This window comes from Myodes glareolus, chromosome 3 (genome assembly GCF_982192425.1).
Source record: "Myodes glareolus chromosome 3, mMyoGla1.1, whole genome shotgun sequence".
Classification (NCBI taxonomy): domain Eukaryota; kingdom Metazoa; phylum Chordata; class Mammalia; order Rodentia; family Cricetidae; genus Myodes; species Myodes glareolus.
Genome location: NC_142028.1, coordinates 78475435 through 78496178, shown reverse-complemented (window position 1 = coordinate 78496178; position 20744 = coordinate 78475435). Strand labels below are relative to the sequence as shown.

Sequence of the window (20744 nt, the reverse complement as noted above, 5' to 3'; positions counted from 1 at the left end):
AGAATGAGAAACTTTTAGAAATCATGCAGACTTTACAGACTAGTAATGAGAAGTTGGCTCAAAGGATTCATAGCATTGAGAATGGTAATCATGCTTTGACATAAAAAAGTTCACTTCACGATAATGGGTTAAGAAACCTTACAGAGAGCAGCCCTCAGAGATCCCGTGGATCTGTGTCTTGCTTCAGCAATGTTTGGACAGAACAGACCCCGGGCCTCCCTTTGTTAGCTTCCACCGCTCCTCATCTGCAGTCGCAGCTTCCGGGACCATCTCCTTGCTGCTTTCAGTTCCCAGAATCAGCCAGCACCATCTTTGCGGGTAGCTCCAGACTGTGTCTCAGCCATGACCTCCCAGGTTTGTCAGAATTATTCCACCGAAGTGGAGGCTGCCGTGAACTGCCTGGTCAACTTGCACCTGCAGGCCTCCTACACCTACCTCTTGCTGGGCTACTATTTTTGATCCGGATGACGTGGCTCTGGAGGGTGTAGGCCACTTCTGCGAATTGGCCTAGGAGAAGCACGAGGGCGCCCAGAGTCTCCTCAAGTTTCTGAACGACCGCGGAGGTGCACTATTTCAGGATGTGCAGAAGCCATCTCCAGATGAGTGGGGTAAAACCCAGGAGGCCATGGAAGCTGCCCTGGCCTTGGAGAAGCACTTGAACCAGGCCCTCTTGGATCTTCATTCCCTGGGCTCTGCTTGCACAGATCCTCATCTCTCTGACTTCCTTAAAAACCATTTCCTGGATGAGGAGGTGAAGGTCATCAAGAAGATGGGCAACCACCTGACCAACCTCCGCAGGTTGGCTGCTGGGCCCCAGGCACCTCTGGGCGAGTACTTCTTTGAGTGGCTCACTCTCAAGCATGACTAGGGGGCCTCTCTCTCCTTCCGAGGGGCTCCCACCTCTGCTCTGCACCAGACAGCCTCAGGACCTTCACCCGAACCTCTCAAGAAGCCACTAGGCAGCTTTTTAACGCCCTGGAGCCCCTCTCAAGTCTTGGACCAAGTAAAAATAAAGCCTTTTGAAACAGCCAAAAAAAAAAAAAAAAAGAAAAGAAAAGAAAAGAAAGAAACCTTACAGAATGGTACTGAGAGATTATCTGAAAGAATTCATCCTATTGAAATTGCCTCAAAATCTATTAAAAAGTTATGACAAGCTACCAGATGGAACATGCCCCCAGATAATCTCTAAGGATGAGAAAATATCATTAATGGAAAAACTTAAAGACTCAGAATCGTATAGACATGAATAGAAGCAGAAATTAACTGATTTGATAAAATCATTAGAAATATTCAAAGGTTAAGAAATTCAGACTCTACAAAAGTGAGTGGTACATAGATTTGAAACCATTGAGGACGTCATCAGAACTGATAAATAAGGGATGAAGTACATGCAAAAGACAATAATAAAGACTTAATACCACAAGTACACCTCAGAGATTATCTACCAAGAGTGTTAGCTACTTATCCTATTAGTATTTTTGAAAAGCCAGCGAATAGTAAATACCTCAAAGAATATACAGAATGTAAATTGGAATATATATATATATATATATATATATATATATATATATATATATATGATTTAAAGATATTAAAAGACAGCAGTATTATCTTTTGGCACGTGTTCACCATATGTGAGGCAGATGGTAAAGAAATGGGCTTCAGGCCTTTTTGTCTGTGAGGTTCTTGGAATCCTGCAACAGACCCTGCTCCAGTGCTGAGGGGACCAGAGAGCCAACGGGGGGTGTTCCTGCTGCTGGGCTTTCTTTCTCCCATCCCACCCTGTTCCCAAGTCCACCTTTTCATGTACGAAGTCCTTGGATCCCAGCAAAAGACCCTGCTCCAGTGCTGAGAGGACTGGAGAGGTGAGTCAGTGGCCACAGGGCCGGACAGCCGGAAGCGCCACTCTCTGGGACCTTCCCAGGGGAACAGAATCAAGGTGTCCCCCATTCCCTAAGCTTTTCTGGCCATCCAGCAGAGTGTGTTCCTGCTTCTGGGCTTTCTTTACCCCCATCCCTACCCGGTCCCCAAGCCTGCCTTTTTGCCTGCAAGGTCCTTGGAACCCTGCATCACAGCTTGCTTCAGTGCTGAGTCGATCTGAGAGGTGAATCAGCGCCACAAGCCTGGACAGCCGGACGCCCCACTTTGCAGGACCTTACCAGTGGGCCAGAACCTAGGGGCCCCTCCACAACTTCATAGCTTTTTTTGCCAGCCAGCTGAGAGTGTCCCTGCTGCTGGGTTTTCCCCGAACCCACCCTGTCCCAAGCCTGACTTTTTCACCCGTGAGGTCCTTGAAATCATGCAACAGAGACTGCCCTTGTCAGGAGAAGCAGGTAAGGAGAATGGGGTAGTGGACATGGTTGGCATATGCCAATGTTTGGTATTTCTCATTGCTTAGGGCTTTCTGAGGCCTGTTTACACAACAGTTCTCATGCGCATGTAGATGACATGTGTGTCTGTATCAAAAAAAAAAAAAAAGGCATTTCAGTCCAAACCTCAGAAATTTAACCCACTGCTCTGTGGGCACTGAAAAAAAATCTGTGTTAAAATTAGTAAATTTTCTTATATCCCTGATTTTTGAATAACAAATATTCAGAATTTCACATGAACCAACTTTAAAGTGTTCTTTTCAATTGTCAGAAACATGATGGAAGAATTTCTTTCCCCAAAATCTCACTAGAGCCCAACATATTTTTTCCAATTAATTCAGCAAGTTGAATACTAAAAAGAACTTATGAGTACTCACTTATACATATGAAATACATATAAAGTATACACATTTAATACTGTAATGTGACATGTTAGGTAGTATCCTATATTTCAATATATTGGAAATCAGAGTTTTCAGGGCCTTCTGTTTAAATCATGTTTGTGTAAGATTACAGATTATTGTAGGCTGGACACAGTAACAGCCATCTCACACATTTTTGACTTTTGACCTCACAAATATTCAACATGTATAAAAATTCTGGCAATTTGTATATAGTTTTTCCCTGTTTGAAAAATTAAGCATGAGGGAAGGGACTTAGTAAACAGGCTGGCCAGCCGAGGAATGTGGTGGCAATAGGACTGTTCCTGAGAAAATCCCTCTACATGGTGCTGCTGAATGAGACAAGCAACAAAGTGCTGCTGCGGAAACCCACCAGATCTCCAGGGTGCATCCTGTAGATCACAAATAAATCGAACCTCATAATGAATGGGTCCAAAGGATGCTCTTCTGATTCAGTAGTTCTGTGACTTCTACAATGCCAATTCAACTTCTATCGACTAAGTTAGAGGTACAGTGCTTCACTGGAAGGAATATTTTGAAAAAAAGTTTATATAGAAATAAGAATTTCATCTTAACCCGCTTGAAAAACAAAACAAAACAAGGTGCAGCTGGTGGATGTCAGGAGCCTAGAGGATACATGGCTACAGATGCTGGTAGTTTGAAGGACTAATGGATGACTCTGACCCCGAATGGAAAGAGGATTAAGGGAGCAGCTTGAGGAACACCAAGATGATGTTTAAATTTTCACTAATGCTGAAATCATTTATATGTTTGATATAGAGATAATAATGTCCAGGAATGTGACCCACCCCCTAGCGTATTGCCCCAAACCAGAGAATCCAGGCTGGAGATCCAGGGATTGTTAGTGGAATTAGTTAGGAATTGACTGACTGTTAACTCATTAAAAGTCTCGTGTGGAAGGACTCTGTGCCCCATAGTGCTGGCACTATTCCACTGATATACCATGTGTCTGAGGGCAGTACCAGGGACAGAACTAGTCCTGGAAGAGTAAAAGACTTTGTCAAAAATCAGGTGTCAGTCTAAAACCATGAAGGAGGACCCTAATGCCCGGCTCTGAATGGGGCTCATGGGCCAATGCTTGATTAACTAAGAACAGGTCTGAGGCCAAATCCTACATCGCTGTGTCTGTCTGGCCCAGAAACTGCATCGGGAAACAGTTTGTCATGAACGAATTGAAGGTCGCCTTAACCCTGACCCTGCTCCGCTTTGAGTTGCTGTCAGATCCCACCAAAGTTCCAGTCCTTGTGCACAGAACTGTGCTAAAAACTTGTGCAGCCACTGTGGAAATCAGTGTGGCGGTTTCTCAGGAAACTGGGAGTCAACCTCCCTCAGGACCCAGCAATTCCACTCTTGGGAATATACCCTAGAGATTCCCTAACATACTACAAAAGCATTTGTTCAACTATGTTCATAGCAGCACTATTTGTAATAGCCAGAACCTGGAAACAACCTAGGTGCCCCTCAATAGAAGAATGGTTAAAAAAGGTGTGGAACATATACACATTAGAGTTTTACTCAGCGGTAAAAAACAATGACATCCTGAATTTTGCATGCAAATGGATGGAAATAGAAAACGCTTTACTGAGTGAGGTAACCCAGACCCAAAAAGAGGAACACGGTATGTATTCACTCATAAGTGGATTCTAACCATAATTAAAGGTCTTTGAGCCTATTATTCGAGATCCTAGAGAAGCTAAATAAGAAGAGGAACCTGATGAAGATTATTTAGCTATCCGCCAGGAGGTAGGAAATAGTCAAGAGTCCCAGGTAACCTCGGGTGCATGGGGGGGGGGGTGGGAGGGTTGTTGGAAGGGGAGAGGGTTAGAGAGAAGGGAGTAGGGGAGGAATGGGGAAAGCTCGGTGGACCGGGATGTGGGGGATGGAGGAAGGATGAATATGGGATCAGGGAAGAATATAGTTCAACTAAGGGAGTCATTTTAGGGTTTACAGGAGACTTGATTATATATGGGATCCCAGGTCCAAGGTGAGATCCCCAGATTGTTCTCTGGACAGAGGAGAGGGTGCCTGAACCGGCCTTGGCCTATAACCATACTGATGAAGATTTTGCTTATCATCATAGATCCTTCATCTGGCGATGGATGGCGATACAGACGGAGACCCACATTGGAGCACCGGACTGAGCCCCCTAAGGTCCAAATGAGGAGCAGAAGGACGAAGAAAATGAAAAAGGAAATAAGGACTGCGAGGGATGCTATCACCCACTGATACAAGGGGACGGATCTAATGAGAGTTTACCAAGGCCAGTTGGACTGCGACTGAACAAGGAAGTGATCCAACCAGATTCTCTGAATGTGGCCGGATTCTCTGAATGTGGCTGGCCCGGAGTCTTTCTGAAAAGCCATTGACAATGACACTGGGACTTGTTTCCTCTGCATATACTGGATTCTGGGGATCCAGTCTGTTTGGATATTCACCTTCCTGGACCTGGAGGGAGGGGGGAGGAACTTGAACTTCCCACAGGGCAGGAAACCCTGACTGCCCTTAGGGACGAAGAGGGAGGAGGAGAGGGAGTGGGGGGAGTGGGAGGATGTTGGGAAGAGGGGCGTAAATGGAAACTTTTATAATTTAATAAAATTACTTTAAAAAAAAAGAACTGTGCTAAAGTCCAAGAATGGGATCTATATTTGTCTCAAGAAGCTAAAATAACACCAGTGGAGAAAAGCACAGCCTTGGAGGCCTTTTGCCTGCAGTACTTTCTGTCTATCTCCTGCTTTGTTCCTGGGTTATCTATACTTATTTTGCTCGCTTTCTGGCCCCCATCCCCTTCTCCTATGCTGACTATAATGTCTCCTGTCATCCCGCCTTTCTGCCCTTTCTCTAAGTCTCCCCAGACTCCTTACAAGATTGTGTGTGTACCTGTTCCCACCTGGTTATATCTCTGATTGACCACATAACCCCTGAACACCTACCTGTCCTCAGTGTACCCTTTATAACCATTGCTCCTATGGATAAATGGATACATTAAAAGTAGACACCTGTGTCCCTTCTTATGGTTGTCAGATATTGGAGAGATGGACCCGAAGGAATTAAAATGTCCTTAGAAATCCTACACTGGGAGTAAAATAAGGCTAATATTCTCGGTGTCAGCTAGAAGAATTTGACTCTTAAGAGGTGACTTTGCAAAATTATGAAACCTTATTTTATGCTTAAATTGACATATGTAAATTTTCTGAGGTTTACTTCATATCTTTTCTATAAAATGATAACACTTATATCAAAAAGATGGAGGAAAATCAGTAGCATTTATCATGTTGTTTTGATCTAGGTGTAAATAAATTCATTTTCCATTATCAATTTTCTTTCTTTCATTTTTGAAAAATTTATTCTTCTCCTATACATTATATTCCACCTGCAGTTTTCCCATTCTCCACTTCTTCTAGTTCTTTCTCTGCCTCCTCTCTCACTGAGATTCACTTCTCCATTTCCCTTCAGAAAAGGGCAGACCTCCCAGGGATATCAACTGAACATGGCATAATGAGTTACAATAAAACTAGGCACAAACCCTCTAATTAAGACTGTAAGAGTTATCCAAAAAGGAGGAATAGGTTCCCGTGAGCAGGGACATTCCCCAACCATGCCACATTAGGAGTCCCACAAGAACACCAAACTACACAAATGTAGCATATACAGAGGACCAAGCTCAGACCCATACAGACTCTATGATTGTCAATTCAGTCTCTGTGAGCACTTATGAGCCCTTCTTAGTGGATTCAGTGAGTCATGTTCTCATCGTACTCTTGGCCCCTCTCTAGCTCCTACAATCCTTCCTCCTCCTGTTCTGCAAGGTTCCCTGGGCTGCACCTAATGTTTGGTGGTGAGTCTCTGCATCTGCTCCAATCAGTTGCAGGATGAAGCCTCTCTGGTGACGATTGGGCTAGGATCCAAACTATGAATATAGCAAATATCATCAGGGATTATTTAATTGACTTTTTATTTCAGTTTGTGTCCAGTCATGCTTAGTTCTATCCTAGGTCCCTGGGCTCCTGAGCCTATGTTCCTGGTCATCCAGGCTATGTCAGTCATGGGTTCCCTCTAGTGGTGTGAGCCTCAAGTTGGACCAGTCATTTGTTGGCCACTCCCACAAATTTTGCATCTCCCTTCCCCAAACACATCTTGCAGACCTTACAAATTGTAGGTTAGAGGTTTTGGGGCTGGGTTGATGTCCCATTTTCACCACTGGAAGCCTTGCCTGGTTACAGAAGATGACCACTTCAGGCTTCATATCCCGCATTACTAGGAGGTCACTAGGGTCACCCTCATAGATTCCAGGGAGTTTCTACTGCACTAGGTTTCCACAAAGCCTCCCAAAAGTAGTCCTCTCTCCCAGTACTCTTTCCGTCCACCCCTCCCCAATTCCCACCCGACCCTTCCTGTTCCTACCCTCACCTGCCCCCAGTCCACCCAAAAGACTTTTCTATTTCTCATTCTCAGGGAGATTCATGTGTCCTCCCTTGAGCTCTCCTTGTTACTCAGTTTCTTTGGGTCTGTGGATTATAGCATGATTATCCTTTACTTAACAGCTAATATCCACTTATAAATGAGTACATAGCCTGTTTGTCTGTCTGAGTTTGGGTTATCTCACTCAGGATGATTTTTCTCATTCCATCTATTTGCCTGCAAATTGCATGATGTAATTGCTCTTAACAGTTGAGTAATACTGCATTATGTAAATAAACCATGTTTTCTTTATCCATTCTTTGGTTTAGGAACAGCTAAGCTCTTTCCAGTTTCTGGCTGTTATGAATAAAGCTTCTATGAGCATAGCTGAGCAGCTGTCCTTATGGTAAGATGGAGCATCCTTTAGAAATATGCCCAGACACTCTGAGCCTGGGCTGTGGGCTCAGCCGGGCAGGGGCAGTTCCTGTGCTCTGAGAGCCTGCCTGACAGGCAGGCCCTGAATCACCTCAGCCACATTCCTGGCCAGCAAGAGACAGTGATCTTCTAGCAGACATCCATTGGAGGAGGGGTGAGTTGCTCCTGGCCCAAGGACTTCGGCTAGGAGGAATTCAGACTTTCCCCACCCCCTCGACTTTCTGGTTGCCCTGCAGTGGTGTCTATACCCTGCTGAGCTCTCCCAAATCCCATCCCAGCCCTCATCCAGGTACACCTCCCTCTCTTTCTCCCCTCCCCCTGGGGCCACAAGATCTCCCCACAGCTGCTCCCTTGCGTGCTGGGACGGGGCTGTGAGTGCAACCCAGCACGAGGGAGTACCTGTGTTTCAATAGACTGCCTGAAGAAAGGTAGACATTCTGTCAGTGAAGTCCCTGCTCAACAAGGGAACCTGACCTGGTACCAGAAGATCCAATATAGAGCAGTTGAAGGAAAAGATGAGCAGACGCCAAGGCAAGAACTCCTCCAACAATCTAAAAAACAACATGAAATCACCAGATCCCAATGACCCTACAATAGAAGGACTTGAACCTCTTAATTCAGAAGAACTGGGAAAAAAATGCCATGATGAAAGCAATAGAGTCCCTTAAACAGGATATGAATAATTCCCTTAAAGAACTGGATGAGAAGTACAACAAAAGGATTGAAGAAATGAGTAAAGAAATGGATGAGAAATATAACAAATAGTTTGAAGAAATGAGTAAATCCGTGAATGATACACTGGGAAACCAAGAAAAAACAATCAAACAGGTAATGGAAATAATTCAAGAATTGAAAACTGAAATGGAGGCAATGAAGAAAACACAAAACGAGGGCCGGCTGGATATGGAAAATCTAGGTAAACGAACAGAGACTACAGAATCAAGCATAACCAATAGGATACAAGAGATGGAAGAACGAATCTCAGAGTCTGAAGATACCATAGAGAAAATAAATGCTCAGATCAAAGAAATCAGCAAATCAAACAAATTCTCATCACTAAACATTCAAGAAATCTGGGACACAATAAAAAAACTAAATCTAAGAGTAATAGGGATTGAAGAAGAAGAAGAACTGCAGATCAAAGGCCCAGAAAATATATTCAACAAAATTATAGAAGAAAACTTTCCCAACCTAAAGAATGATATTCCTATGAAGGTTCAAGAAGCATACAGAACACCGAATAGACTGGATCAAAAAAAAAAACATCCCCTCGCCATATAATAATCAAAACACAAAACATACAGATTAAAGAAAGAATATTAAGAGCTGCAAAGGAAAAAGATCAAGTAACTTATAAAGGTAAACCGATCAGACTAACACCAGACTTCTCTATGGAAACCATAAAAGCCAGAAGGTCCTGGATAGAGGTACTGCAGAAACTAAGAGACCATGGATGCAAACCTAGACTACTATACCCAGCCAAGCTATCATTCACTGTCAATGGAGAAAACAAAATATTCCAGGATAAGAACAAATTTAAACAATTCGTAGCCACAAACCCAGCCTTACAGAAAGTAATAGAAGGAAAATCGCAACCCAAGGAATCCAACATCGCCAACACTGCCTACAATAACTCAGACATCTAGCGACCCTTCACGAGCTTAACTCAAAGAAGGGACACATACAAACTCTATTAAACAAACAAACAAAAAATCATAATAACCGGAGACAACAACCACTGGTCATTAATATCACTTAATATTAATGGACTCAATTCACCTATAAAAAGGCACAGACTAAGAGATTGGATACGAAAACAGGATCCAACATTCTGCTGTTTACAAGAAACACACCTCAACCACAAAGACAGACATCTACTCAGAGTAAAGGCTTGGGAAAAGGTTTTTCAAGCAAACGGACCTAAGAAACAAGCAGGTGTAGCCATTCTAATTTCCAACAAAATTGACTTCAAACTAAAATCAATCAGAAGAGATGGAGACAGACATTTTATACTCATAACAGGAACAATTCACCAGGAGGAAGTCTCAATCCTGAATATCTATGCCCCTAATATAAAGCCTCCTACTTATGTAAAAGAAACACTTCTAGAAATCAAGGCAGTCATCAATCCACAGACACTAACAGTAGGAGACTTCAACACTCCTCTCTCACCAATGGACAGGTCAATCAGACAGAAACGCAGCAGAGAATTAAGAGAATTATTAGAGGTATTGAATCAAATGGACTTAACAGACATCTATAGAACATTCCACCCAAATAGGAAAGAATATACCTTCTTCTCTGCAGCTCATGGAACCTTCTCGAAAATTGACCACATACTCGGTAACAAAGCAAACTTCCACAGATACAAAAAAATATTAGTAACCACCTGTGTCTTCTCAGACCACCATGAATTAAAGTTAGAATTCAACAACAGTGCTACCACCAGGATGCCAACAAATTCATGGAAGTTGAACAGTCAACTACTGAATCACCCCTGGGTCAAGGAAGAAATAAAGAAAGAAATTAAAGTCTTCCTTGAATTTAATGAAAATAAAGACACAACATACTCAAACCTATGGGACACTATGAAAGCAGTGCTAAGAGGAAAGTTCATAGCACTAAGTGCCCAATTAAAGAAAACGGAAAAAGCACACATTGGAGACTTAACAGCACACTTGAAGCTCTAGAAAAAAAAAAAGAAGCTGATACACACAGGAGGTCTAGAAGACTGGAAATAATCAAACTGAGGGCTGAAATCAACAAAATAGAAACACAGAAAACAATCCAAAGAATCAATGAATCAAAAAGCTGGTTCTTGGAGAAAATCAACAAGATTGACAAACCCTTATCCAAACTAATCAAACGGCAGAGAGAGAACTTGCAAATTAATAAGGTCAGGAATGAAAAGGGGGACATAACGACAGACATAGAGGAAATTCAGAGAATCATTAGATCTTACTACGAAAATTTATATGACACAAAGTTGGAAAATGTAAAAGAAATGGACATTTTTTTTAGATAAGTACCATATACCAAAGTTGAACCAAGACCAGCTGAACAATCTAAATAGACCTGTCAGTCGTGAAGAATTAGAAGCTGTTATCAAAAATCTCCCTACCAAAAAAAGTCCTGGACCAGATGGTTTCAATGCAGAATTCTACCAGAACTTCCAGGAAGAGCTAATCCCTATACTCCTTAATGTATTTCACAATATAGAAACAGAAGAGTCATTGCCAAACTCTTTTTATGAAGCTACAGTTACCCTGATACCAAAACCACACAAAGACACAACCAAGAAAGAGAATTACAGACCAATCTCACTCATGAACATTGACGCAAAAATACTCAATAAAATACTGGCAAACCGAATCCAAGAATACATTAGAAAAATCATCCATTATGATCAAGTGGGCTTCATCCCAGAGATGCAGGGTTGGGTCAACATACGCAAATCTATCAATGTAATCCATCATATAAATAAACTGAAAGAAAAAAAACCATATGATCATTTCATTGGATGCTGAGAAAGCATTTGACAAAATTCAACACCCCTTTATGATAAGGGTGTTGGAGAGATTGGGTTTACGAGGATCATACCTGAATATAATAAAAACAATATATAGCAAACCGACAGCTACCATCAAATTGAACGGAGAGAAACTCAAAGCCATTCCACTAAAATCAGGAACACGACAAGGCTGTCCACTCTCTCCATACCTCTTCAATATAGTGCTTGAAGTTCTAGCAATAGCAATAAGACAACATAAGGGAATCAAGGGATTCGAATTGGAAAGGATGAAGTGAAAATATCGTTATTTGCAGACGATATGATAGTGTACATAAGCGACCCCAAAAACTCTACCAAAGAACTCCTACAGTTGATAAACACCTTTAGTAATATGGCAGGATACAAGATCAACTCCAAAAATCGGTTGCCCTCCTATACACAAAGGACAAAGAAGCAGAGAGGGAAATCAGAGAAACATCACCTTTCACGATAGCCAAAAATAGCATAAAATATCTTGGGGTAACTCTAACCAAGGAAGTGAAAGACCTATTTGACAAGAACTTTAAGTCCTTGAAGAAAGAAATTGAGGAGGATAGCAGAAGATGGAAAGACCTCCCCTGCTCTTGGATTGGGAGAATCAACATAGTAAAAATGGCAATTCTACCAAAAGCAATCTATAGATTCAATGCAATTCCCATCGAAATCCCACCAAACTTCTTCACAGACCTTGAGAGAACAATAATCAAGTTTATATGGCAAAACAAAAAACCCAGGATAGCCAAAACAATCTTATACAATAAAGGAACTTCTGGAGGCATTACCATCCCTGACTTCAAACTCTATTACAGAGCAACAGTGTTGAAAACAGCTTGGTGTTGGCATAACTACAGAGAAGTCGACCTATGGAATCGAATAGAAGACCCGGATATTAACCCACAAACTTATGAACACCTGATTTTTGACAAGGGAGCTAAAGGTATACAATGGAAGAAGGATAGCATCTTTAACAAATGGTGCTAGCATAACTGGATGTCAACCTGTAGAAAAATGAAAATAGATCCATATCTATCACCATGCACAAAACTCAGGTCCAAATGGATTAAAGACATCAATATTAATCCGACCACTTTGAACCTGATAGAAGAGAAAGTGGGAAGTAGTCTACAAGATATAGGCACAGGAGACCACTTCCTAAGCAGAACCCCAGGAGTGCAGACAATAAGAGAAACAATGAATAAATGGGACCTACTGAAACTGAGAAGCTTCTGTAAAGCAAAGGACACTGTCTGTAAGACAAAAAGGCTACCTTCCGACTGGGAGAAGATCTTCACCAACCCCTCATCAGACAAAGGTCTGATCTCCAAAATATACAAAGAACTCAAGAAACTAGACACTAAAACTCTAATTAACCCAATTAAAAAATGGGGTACTGATCTGAACAGAGAATTCACAACAGATGAAATTCGAATGGCCAAAAGGCACTTAAGGTCATGCTCAACCTCCTTAGCGATCAGGGAAATGCAAATCAAAACAACTTTGAGATATCATCTCACACTTGTCAGAATAGCCAAACTCAAAAACACCACTGATAGCCTATGCTGGAGAGGATGTGGAATGAGGGGAACACTCATCCATTGTTGGTGAAAATGCAAACTTGTGCAGCCACTGTGGAAATCAGTGTGGCGGTTTCTCAGAAAACTGGGAGTCAACCTCCCTCAGGACCCAGCAATTCCACTCTTGGGTATATACCCTAGAGATTCCCTAACATACTGCAAAAGCATTTGTTCAACTATGTTCATAGCAGCACTATTTGTAATAGCCAGAACCTGGAAGCAGCCTAGGTGCCCCTCAATAGAAGAATGGTTAAAAAAGGTGTGGAACATATACACATTAGAGTTTTACTCAGCGGTAAAAAATAATGACATCTTGAATTTTGCATGCAAATGGATGGAAATAGAAAACGCTTTACTGAGTGAGGTAAGCCAAACCCAAAAAGAGGAACACGGTATGTATTCACTCATAAGTGGATTCTAATCATAATTAAAGGTCTTTGAGCCTGTTATTCATGATCCTAGAGAAGCTAAATAAGAAGATGAACCTGATGAAGATTATTTAGCTATCCGCCAGGAGGTAGGAAATAGACAAGAGTCCCAGGTAACCTCGGGTGCATGGGGGGGGGGTGGGAGGGTTGTTGGAAGGGGAGAGGGTTAGAGAGAAGGGAGTAGGGGAGGAATGGGGAAAGCTCGGTGGACCGGGATGTGGGGGAGGGAGGAAGGATGAATATGGGATCAGGGAAGAATATAGTTCAACTAAGGGAGTCATTTTTGGGATTACAGGAGACTTGATTATTTATGGGATCCCAGGTCCAAGGTGAGATCCCCAGATTGTTCTCTGGACAGAGGAGAGGGTGCCTGAACCGGCCTTGGCCTATAACCTATAATATAATATAACTATATTATAAGCTATAATATAACTGATGAATATTTTGCTTATCACCATAGATCCTTCATCTGGAGATGGATGACGATACAGACGGAGACCCACATTGGAGCACCGGACTGAGCCCCCTAAGGTCCAAATGAGGAGCAGAAGGACGAAGAAAATGAAAAAAGAAATAAGGACTGCGAGGGATGCTATCACCCACTGATACAAGGGGACGGATCTAATGAGAGCTTACCAACGCCAGTTGTACTGGGACTGAACGAGGACGTGATCCAACCGGATTCTCTGAATGTGGCCGGATTCTCTGAATGTGGCTAGCCCGGAGTCTTTCTGAAAAGCCATTGACAATGACACTGGGACTTGTTTCCTCTGCATATACTGGATTTTGGGGATCCAGTCTGTTTGGATTCTCACCCTCCTGGACCTGGAGGGAGGGGGAGGAACTTGAACTTCCCACAGGGCAGGAAACCCTGACTGCCCTTAGGGACGAAGAGGGAGGAGGAGAGGGAGTGGGAGGAGTGGGAGGGTGTTGGGAGGTGGGGCGGAAATGGAAACTTTTATAATTTAATAAAATTACTTTAAAAAAAAAGAAATATGCCCAGGAATGGTATAGCTGGGTCTTAAGGTAAACTGATTCTCAAATTCTGAGGAACCACCGTATTGATTTCCATAATGGCTATACAAGTTTTCACTCCTTCTCGCAACAGAGGCGTATCCCCTAACCCAATCCTCTCCAGCATGAGCTGTCACTTATGTTTTTGATCAGTCATTTTGACAGCTGAAAGATGGAATCTCAAAGTAGTTTTGATTTGCATTTCCCTGACAGTTGAGGATATTAAGTGTTTCTCAGCCCTTGAGAGTCCTCGGTTGAGTATCCTTTGTTTAGATCTGTACCCCATTTTTATTGTGTTATTTAGTTTGTTGATATCTAGTTCCATAAGTTCTTATTTATTTATTTATTTATTTAATTATTTATTAAAAATTTCCACCTCCTCCCCGTCTCCCTTTTCCCTCCCCCTCCCCACCTTCACCTCCCTCTCTAGTCCTAAGAGCAGTCAAGGTTCCCTGCCCTGTGGTAAGTCCAAGGTCCTCCCCCCTCCATCCAGGTCTATAAAGGTGAACATCCAAACAAACCAGATTCCCACTAAGTCAGTCCATGTAGTTGAATAAAAATCCAATGCCATTGTCCTTGGCTTCTCAGTCAGCCTTCATTGCCAGCCACATTCAGAGTGTCCATTTTGATCACATGCTTCAATACTCCCAGTCCAGCTGGCCTTGATGAGCTCCTATTAGATCAGTCCCACTGTCTCAGTGGGTGGACACACCCCTAGTGATCCTGACTTCCTTCACGTTCTCCCTCTTTTGCTCCTCATTTGGACCTTGGGAGCTAAGTCCAGTGCTCCAGTATGGGTCTGTGTCTCTGTCTCCATCCATCGCCAGATGAAGGTTCATATTCCTCTTTTTGGGTCTGGGATACCTCACTCAGTAAAGAGTTTTCTATTTCCATCCATTTGCATACAAAATTCAAGATGTCATTGTTTTTTACTGCTGAGTAAAACTCTAATGTGTATATGTTCCACACCTTCTTTAGCGATCAGGGAAATGCAAATCAAAACAACTTTGAGATACCATCTTATACCTGTCAGAATAGCTAAACTCAAAAACACCAATGATAGCCTATGCTGGAGAGGATGTGGAGTGAGGGAAACACTCATCCATTGTTGGTGGGAATGCCAACTTGTACAGCCACTGTGGAAATCAGTATGGCGGTATCTCAGGAAACTGGGAGTCAACCTCCCTCAGGACCCAGCAATTCCACTCTTGGGAATATATCCAAGAGATGCCCTATCATACTACAAAAGCATTTGTTCAACTATGTTCATAGCAGCATTATTTGTAATAGCCTGAACCTGGAAACAACCTAGGTGCCCCTCAATAGAAGAATGGCTAAAGAAGGCGTGAGTTCTTTCATTATTTTGGTTTTAGCCCTCTTTCAGATGTGGAGTTGGTGAAAATCATTTGCCATTCTGCAGGTTGTTGTTTTGTCCTATCGACTATGCCATTTGCCTTATTGAAGCTGTTCAGATTCATGAGGCCCCATTTATTAATTGTTGATTTTAATGTCTGTTGTATTGGTGTCCTTCCTAGGAAGTTGTCTCCTGTGACAATGTGTTCAAGGTTGTTCCCCACTTGCTCTCACTCAGGTTCAGTGTATCTAATTTTATGTTGACGTCTTTGATCCACTTGACTTAGGTTTTATGCAGGATGATAAATATAGATCTATTTTCATTCTTCTACATGCAGACCTTTAGTTAGACTAGCTGTAATGAGTCTTGCTCTATCCCACTAGCCATCTCTCAAATAATGACATGGAGACTTATTATTAATTATGAAAGAATAACCTATAACTTAGGCTTGTTCCTAAGTAGGTCTTATAACTTAAATTGACCCATTTCTTTTTTATTTTCCTTTTAAAAACTATTTATTTATTTATTTCATATATAGTTTTCTGTCATCATGTATACAAACAGACCAGAAGAAGGTACCACTTCTCATTACATATGGTTCTGAGCAACCATGTGGTTTCCAGGAATTGAACTCAGGACCTCTGCAAGAGCAGCCAGTGCGCATAACCACTGAGCCATCTCTCGAGCCCCAATTTAACCCATTTCTATTAATCTACATTTTACCACATGGCTTTTTACCTTTCTTTAATTCTGTATGTCCAATTCTCTCCATCTTTTGTTGAAATCTTCTGCATACCTAGATTCTTCCTACTTCCTCTCTCTACCCAGAAGTCCAGCCTATGCCTGCTGCCTAGCTATTGGCCATTTAGCTCTTTATTAAATCATTATAGTAATGTATCTTTACACAGTGTACAAATATCCCATAGCAACCAGCACCATCTGTTGAAGATGCTTTGTTTTTTTTTCATTGAATATTTCTGGGTTCTTAATCAAAAATCAGGTGTTTATAGGTGTGTGGATTTACTTCTGGGTCTTCAATTTAATTCCATTGATCAACTGGTCTGTTTTTATGCCAACAGCATGTGGGCTTTGTTATTATAGCTCTATACTGAAATCAGGGATGGTATACATCTAATATCTCTTTTGTTGTTCAGGATTGTTTTAGCTATTCTAGGTTTTTGTTTTTCAGTATGAGGTTAAATATTGTTCTTTCAAGGTATGCAAAGAATTATGTTGGAATTTTGATGGGGATTGTGCTGAATCTGTAGGTTGCTTTTGGTAAGATGGTCATTTTTATTATGTTTACTTTACTATTTTATGAACGTGGGAAATCTATCCATCTTCTGATAAATTCTTTAATTTCTTTCTTCAAAGACTTGAAGTTTTTGTCATACAAGTCCTTCTCTTTCTTGATTGAAGTTATCCCCAAAATATATTATATTATTTGTGCCTGTTGTGAAGGGTATTGCTTTCATGATTTCTTTCTCAGCCCATTTATTATTTGTATATAGAAAGAGTACTGTTTGTTTGAGCTAATTTTGTGTCCAGCCACTTCACTGAAGGTGTTTATCAACTGTAGAAGTTCCCTGGTAGAATTTTTTGAGAACACTTATGTATACTATCATATTATTAACAAATAGTAATACTTTGACTACTTCTTCCTTTCCAGTTTATATACACTTGATTTCCCTTAGTTGCCTTATTGTTCTATCTGGAACTTCAAATACTATATTGAATAGATATAGAGAGTGGACAGACTTGTCTTCTTCCTGATTTTAGTGGAATTGTTTTGAGTTTCTCTCTATTTAATCTGATGTTGGCTATGGGCTTTTTGTAAAATGCCATTATTGTGTTTAAGTATATCCCTTACATCCCTGATCACTCCAAGAATTTATTCATGAAGGGGTGTTGGATTTTGTCAAAGCTTTTTCAGCATCTAATGAGATAATCATTTGGTTTTTTTTTCTTTCAGTTATATAGTGAATTACATTGACTAATTTTCATATGTTGAATCATCCCTGCATCTCTAGGTTGAAGCCTTTATCATAATGGTGCATTACTTTTTTGATGTGTTCTTGGATTATGGTTTTTTTTGTGTTTTGCTAAGTATTTTGCTTCTATGTTTATTATGGAAATTGTCTATAATTCACTTTCTTTGTGGAATCTTTGTGTGTTTGGGTATCAGTGTGACTGTACCCTCATAAACTGAATTGGGCAATGTTCCTTCTGTTTCTATTTTGGGATACACAATTAATATAAAAACTCAGAGATATAAATTGAGGTTCAATCTGAAGACCAGAAAAGCAAAACAGCCAGCCACTAGCTCTTACCTGGACGCAGTCTGAAAATGGCGATCCTGCCTCCAGCAATCTCAAATTTAGATTGAGACTGAGAGGTGTCTCCTCCCGTTTTATAATCCACTCTAGGGCTAGAATTAAAGACATGCACCACTGGAATTAAAGGCATGCACTGCCTGGTTTCTATGGCAACTAGTGTGGCTACTGGGATTAAAGGTGTGAGTTACCTGCTATGTAAGGCTGACCAGTGGGGCTGTTTTTTTCCCTTTTTTTTCTTTTTAAAATTGATTTTTATTGAGCTCTACATTTTTCTCTGCTCTCCTCCCTGCCTCTTCCCTCCCCTTCAACCCTCCCTCAATGTCCCCATGCTCCCAATTTACTCAGGAGATCTTGTCTTTTTCTACTTTCCATGTAGATTAAATCTATGTGAGTCTCTCTTAGTGTCCTCATTATTGTCTAAATTCTCTGAGATTGTGCTTTGTAGGCTGGTTTTCTTTGCTTTGTGTTTAAAACCACCTATGAGTGAGCATATTTGATAATTGTGTTTCTGTGCCTAGGTTACCTCACTCAAAATAATGTTTTCTAGCTCCATCGATTTTTCTGCAAAATGGAAGATGTTGTTATTTTTTTCTGCTGTGTAGTACTCCAATATGTAAATGTTCCACATTTTCCTTATCCATTCTTCGGTTGGGGGGTATTTAGTTTGTTTCTAGGTTCTGGCTATAACAATCAATGCTGCTATGAACATAGTTGAGTACATGTTCTTTTACTCTTTGATCTTCAGGTAAGCTTCATTTATTAAAATGCAAGTAAAATGCCACTAAAATTTTTGGGATAATTTGACTAGTATTGGCATTAACTTTTCTTTAAAAGTCTGGTAGACTTCTGTGATTAAACTCTCTGACCCTAAGCTTCTTTTGATTGGAAGATATTTTTCAATTTTATTTAATTTACTATTTTTAATTGAGCTATACATTTTCCCCACTTCCCTTCCTTTCCTCTTCCCTTCCATCCTCCCCCATGCCTCTACACTCCCAATTTACTCAGGAGTTCTTGTCTTTTTCTTCTTCCTAGATAGGTCCATGTATGTATCTTTTAAGGTTTTTTTTTTTTTGTTGTCTAGGTTCTCTGGGATTCATGAATGTAGGCTGGTCAATTTTGGAGAAAGTTCTGTGAAGTGCTCAGAAGATAAATTCTTTTGAGTATCTGTTAGATCCATTTGGTTCATAATATCTGTTACCTCCAGTATTTCTGTTTAGTTTTTATCTAGATGACCTGTTTATTGATGAGAGTAGAGTACTGAAGTCTCCCACAATATCAGTGTGGGAAGGTCGATATGTAGTTTAAGCTTCAGCAATGTTTCTTTAACATATGTGGGTGCCCTTGTGTTTAAGGCATAAATGTTAAGGATTGATATATTATCTTGCTGGATTTTTCCTTTAATGAGTACAAAATGTCCTTCTCTGTCTCTTTTGATTAATTTTGGCTTGAAGTCTATTTTGTTAGATATTAGAATTGCTACACCAGTTTGCTTTTTAGGTCCATGTTCTTAGAAAACAATTTCCCAACCCTTTACATATGGTAATATCTATCTTTGATGTTGAGTGTTTCTTGTATGAAGCAGAAGGATGAATCCTGTTTTTCATCTATTCTGTTAGTCTGTGTCTTTTTTATTGGGAAGTTGAGTTCATTGAAAATGAGAGATATCAGTGACAAATGACTGTTAGCTTCTGTTATTTTTGTTGTTGCTGTGAGTGTGTGCACGAGTGTGTATATGTCTCTCTCTCTTTCTCTCTCCGTGTGTGAGTGTGTGTGTATGTATGTGTGTGTGTTCCATTCTTTTGGTTTTGCTGCTGTGAGATTATTTATTTCCTCTAGTTTAATAGGTATAGTTAGCTTCCTTGGGTTGGACTTTTCTTTCTAGTATCTTTTATAGGACTGAATTTGATTTTTGTCATGGATTATTTTGATTTTTCCCTCCATTGTTATTGAATTTTTTCTCAATATAGTAGTCTGAGCTGGCATTTGTGGTGTCTTAGAGTATGCAAGACATCAGTCTAGGCCCTTCTGGTTTTTCAAGTCCCCACTGAGAAGTCAAGTGTAATTCTAATAGATCTTCATTTAAATGTTACTTGGTCTTTTTCCTTTTCAGATCTTAATATTCTTAATATTCTTGCTTTGTTCTGTATGTTTAGTGTTTTGGTTATTATATGGCAAGGAATCATTCTTTCTGATCCAATGGTTTATTCTCTATAAGTTTCTTGAAACTTTATAAACAGATCCTTATTTAAGTTAGGAAAAAAATTTCTTCTATGATTTTGTTGAAAATATTTTCTGGACCTTTTAACTGGGATTCCTCTCCTTCTATTCTTCTTATTCTTAAGTTAGGTCTTTTCATAGTGTACCAGATTTCCTGGATTTTTTCATATCAGGATTTTTTTAGAGTTAACATTTTCTTTCTTTCTATCTTTCTTTTTAAACAATATTTTTATTTTACATAATAATTCCAGTTCCCCCTGCTTTCCCTCCTCCTGCTTTCCCACTTTTACCATACACTCCATCTTCTCCTCTTAGAGGGTAAGGCCTCCACGGAGAGTCAGCAAAGTCTGGCACATCACATTGAGGCAGGACCAAGGCCCTTCCCCTGTATCTAGGCTGAGAAAGGAATCCCTCCATAAAGACAAGGCTCCAAAGAACCAGTTCACACACTAGGAATCTGGTCCCACTGCCAGTGGAACCACAAACTGCTGAATCCACACAACTGTTGCCCACATTTAGAGGGCCTAGTTTGGTCTTATTCAGTTTCCCCTGCTGTCAGTCCAGAGTCAGTGAGCTCCCACTCGCTCAGGCCAGTTGTTTCTATGGGTTTTCCCATAATGATCTGTTTTATAAGAGTGTCTTCT

The 20744-nt window shown here is 40.8% G+C and overlaps 1 pseudogene; it reads left to right on the top strand.

The window, feature by feature from the left end:
• Window positions 1–342: 342 nt before the first annotated feature.
• LOC125412648 (ferritin light chain 1-like) lies at window positions 343–1138 on the top strand (annotated as a pseudogene).
• Window positions 1139–20744: the final 19606 nt, after the last annotated feature.